The sequence below is a fragment of the Palaemon carinicauda genome, chromosome 30 (assembly GCF_036898095.1).
Source record: "Palaemon carinicauda isolate YSFRI2023 chromosome 30, ASM3689809v2, whole genome shotgun sequence".
In the NCBI taxonomy this organism is placed as follows: Eukaryota; Metazoa; Arthropoda; class Malacostraca; order Decapoda; family Palaemonidae; genus Palaemon; species Palaemon carinicauda.
Genome location: NC_090754.1, coordinates 59345392 through 59350391, shown reverse-complemented (window position 1 = coordinate 59350391; position 5000 = coordinate 59345392).

The following is a 5000-nucleotide window of genomic DNA, read 5'->3' as shown; positions in this document are numbered from 1 at the left end:
GTGTGTGTGTGTATGCTTGTTTGGAGTTTTGACTTTTCTCTGCACCATTTCCCCCAAAATATATCTTCACCAAATCATCCAAACCTGTTGTTTCAACGTTAAAAAGGTTACCAGTGAGATGCCCTTATTTATGAAGAAGAATTCGTACCTTCTGTACCGCACGTGAATTACACATACTTGTACACTGGAATGGTATTTCTTATTTTTTTGTATGCTGTTATTGCTCTCCCGCCTCACAGATACCCTGTCTATTCATACATTTCCTGACCCTATGTGCTTGAATTCTTGTGCCATTCTTGACAGTAACAGGTTGTATAAATACTTAAGCTCCGACCACATAAAGTTCAGTTGCATTCACGACAGTCTCTCAGTTACAACCTAACTATTCACCGGCACATTGGTGACCACCGAAGTGTTCAACCATCTCCTGCGCCTTACCCTATGATGAGGCTGCCCTCAGACAATGACTCTGCTATCAACATCAAGCCCCTGAAACTACCGTCCTTCACCAGGGGATAAGCGTTTGCCTGGTTCCAAGGTGATGAAGTCCATTTTCGATAAATGGCATAACTCGGTCAAGCACCAAAGCTGAATATGTTCTTGCGGCCATCTCGGGGACACTTTCCCAGATATCTCCAATTGGTTGTGTGTGAACAAGGGGACACCCACTTAAACGTACAAAGACCTCAAATCATACCTCCTGGAGTAGTACTCACCATCACGGGCTGCTCGAAATTGTGGAATTTTTTAAACTCTCTCAACAACCATGGGGAGACCAAAAGGCTTCGCTCGCCCTCAGGGAAATTACCAGAATTGCTCGCCTGCAACTTGCCACTAACAGCTCTCCTCATGAAGCAAATATACTTTGTGCATTTTGGGTGGGGCGCTTACCCGAATCTGTATGTGTTGCCATCCCCAATGTCAATATTTTGAGCATGAAGGACCTGATGACCAAAGTCGATGCCCTTTTGAGCAGCCACTTCACCGCCTTCCAGACCTCCATCAACACCTTCACTCTTGACGAAGTGGACCACTATTCAACATTGACTGAAGTTGACATGAATGCGGTGGGACACGGACGCCCACCTGTGACCTGTTGGAGCAGCAACAAAGCCACCCACCACCCTCATATACCAGTCCTTGCTTACGCCCTAACCACTGACCTCTGCAGCCACTTACCAATGCCCATTGGCTGCAGTTATGCTACTACCACTCCAAATTTGGTAGCTGGTGCTTAGAAATTTAAAAATGGTTATTACTGGCCCAAAAATGCGTAAGTAGGCCATTGCTAGAGGCGGTTGCCTCCCCTGTCACTAATATCTTCGTTTTACATGACGCACGTAAGGCCGTGCGATTCTTGGTAGACACAGGAGATTGCCGTTCTCTTCTGTCAAGACCACTCTCCAGGACATAGTCAGACTAAATCACCTGACGTCTGAGTGGTAGCTGCCAACGGATCTGCTATACCCACCCATGGCTATGAAACTCTCATATTATCGTTTGGAAATGCCATATGTATTTGGAAGTTTCTTGTTACAGACATTACATTGCCAATCCTCGGTGCAAACTTCCTCTCACATTTACACATCCTGGTCGACGTATCTCACCAACGGCTAGTCATTGTGGATTCATATTCCTCAATGCCATTTCAACCCAACCCTTCTGACCTAGCTCTCCACATCAGCGCACCCATGGATGCCAACACCCTCATCCTCACACTGTACCCGGAATTTTCCGTCCAGAGCTATGTCAAATGTGCACGGTTCCTGCAAAACATGGTATTTATCACCATATCAAGATGACGGGGCCCCCAGTGTTCGTTAGATTCAGAATCTCGCACCAGATCGTTTGGCAGCCGCTAAACAAACAATCACTAAAATGGGAGAAATGAACTTCTACCAGAAGGCCTCAAGCATTAGTCATCACCCTTACACAGTGTCTTGGAGAAAGATGGCTCTCTACGTCCATGGGGAGATTACAGGCGCCCGAACATGCAGACAGAACCGGATCACTACCCCCTCCCAAACATCGCCGATGTAGCCTCCTACTTGCGCAAAGTGAAAGTTTTCTCCCCTCTCGACCTCTTGAAGGAGTATTATTAGGTGCCCATGAACCCAGAAGACATCCCTAAGACCACCATCACCAGCCCCTTTGGCATATAAACCTTCAATTACTCGTGTTTTGTCCTTCGTCAGGCTGGTGCCACTTTCAACCTCTGGATGGCTTCTTAAGTGACCTCCCTTCTGTGTATGTTACGTGGACGACATATTTGTGTTCTCTTCCTCCAAACAGGAACACTTTTTTATTTATTTACATATGCATACATATATATATATATATATATATATATATATATATATATATATATATATATATATATATATATATATATATATATATATATATATATATATTTATACACATATATATATATATATATATGTATATATATATTCATATATATATATATATATATATATATATATATATATATATATATATATATATATATATATATATATATATATATATGTGTGTGTGTGTGTGTGTGTGTGTGCGTGTGTGTGTGTGTGTGTGTGTGTGCGTGTGTTAATCTCTGTGTGAATTCTTTCTTTGGATAAACAGATTTCTTCCCTTTTTAGCTTCTCATTATACATCAGTCTCGATGCCCTTCTCTTCGTAATTATCTTGATATATATTAAATAAAGAAGTAAAAGAGCAACCACCAAAATCAATCTGTTAAGATGTAATTTAGCAAGGGTGGATGTTTTAAGAAATATTTTACTAAAGTTTTCAATCACCTGTGCTAATTTTTCAATTGTTTTCCGTTGCAATTATTTCCAGTAACAATAGATGAATATTTTTTTTTTATATTATACTATTGTTATTGTCGAAACATGTTCAGTAAGTGTTGCAATTTTAGCTAACAGGAAGCATATCTCCATTTATCATATGCTTTAAAGAACATCCTCTCACTCGGATTTTATCAAGAAAATATACTCACTACAGGTGTATTAAAATATGACTATCAAAGAGGGAGGGTGCTATTGAAGTTTACAAAGAGACTGGAACTGAAGAGGCAATTTATCGAAAAGGACTTATTCAGGCTATCAAATTGAAATTTAGGAAAAGAATAGGAGCTACATTAGGATTTAATTCAGACAAGCCATATCAAATTTTTGAAATAAATTCAGGTAATCCTCTAATCAACACTTATAATTTGCTTGCTCCTTTTACCCCTTTCCCCATATCGGAGATGGACTTTGTACTTATTTATTCGGATATTGTTGAAAGGTCCTATTCCAGGGGTAAAAAAAAGTTAATATATTGGACACCTTTAGTACGTGGGGAAGTAAAGCGAGAGGTTATCATAATTACATGTATTACCCTTTAGGGACAAAGGAATCGGATTTAGTATCCAATCGCCTGACCGACCAAGGACGAGAAATATACTTTCGTGAGGATTCAGGCACAACATGCATCCTCCATATTAGACCAAAGCAGAAAAATATATAAAAGCTAGTACATCTCACAGTAAGCGCTTATTCCAGAGTGTGGCACCATGCATGTTGCGTTTCTTCCACCGTCTCCTGAGGAATTTACTTTCATATTTACTACTCCCCCAATAAAACTGCTGCATTGACGGGCTTTAGGGGATTTTGAGATTTTTAGAGCCCCAAGACGTTCACAGCAAGGGAGTGGACTTTTCAGCTTATTAGCCGGACTCACTAAAAGGGTTGCGCCCTTTGTGGCAAAGGCCATCCTATACCTTGCACTTGAATTTGGGGAAATCATCATAGGGGATTTAGAACAGGGGACAAAAGATTTCAAATCAAGCCTTAAAAAAAGTTGGAGATGCTAAAATCGATAGGTCAATGTATTGTTACTGGTAGGGGGAAGAAAAGGAAAAATGTCAAAAGAAATGGAAAGAAAAGAGTAAATAAAAGGAAAATCTCCTCTCATAGGAATGTGGGATATAAAGGCATGTTTAGTGCAATGTGATTTAGTTCCAGTAAATAGGAGAATTGCGTGTCTTGAAGGGAGCGAACTCCCAATAACAAAATACACCGCTGGGGTGGTGGATGCTTTACCAAGGCCTAATCGTTTACGGGTGGTGGAAGCATTGATGGTTGATCGGCAAACATGTTTTATTCTCTCAACAAATCTTACATCAGGGGAAGTAGTCACTGATCGTTATCTCGAATCTCTTATCAATAGCATAGAAGAAACACTAAAGGATTTAGCCAGTTTGGCTGTAGAACTAGATTTAAAGCACTACATCCGATGGGACCACGTTAGGAGATGGTGTAAATGTTATATTTATCAATAGTTTGGCAAATTCAATCTTCAAGTCGAGTCAGGTTCATATCAGAGAAAGACTCGTAGAATCAAATCACCATGTCAATTACTGGTCCTTCATAAAGTTATTAGCTACGGCAAAGTCTTACACCGTCAAAACAGTCGGACGGCTTGTATATCTTTTCCAAGATTACATGGGAACATCCATTTCAAATGTTTTATTGGACGATTATATTACAAAATTGAACAAAATGGAAACGGCGTGGGTTGCTACAGGCAAAAGAGAATGATTGCATCTTATTCATCCACTTATGCTCAATGTGGCCTCAGTAGATGAATATTTGATGGATGATATCAATGTTCGTATCAAGTTGGAATTAGCCCCGAATGTGTGGTTCATTAATTCCACCACGGTCGCAGAGGAATTTAAATTTCATCAACAAGAAGCCAGGCTCCATATTAATGAAATCACCCCAAGACCCCGGTCTTTACTCGCCTTTCATCAGGCACTTTCAAATCTCAACAATACAGTGGAAACTGTCTTTAATTAAACACTTTAAACGACATATGCGTTAGCCCCTAATTAGATGCAGGCAACGTTGGATTTACCTTTCAATAAGGCTATACCTAACTATTCTTAATATGGGGGGTTTTAATGGTCTTCTGAATAGAAATCCTATTTATTTCGGTCATAATAATCT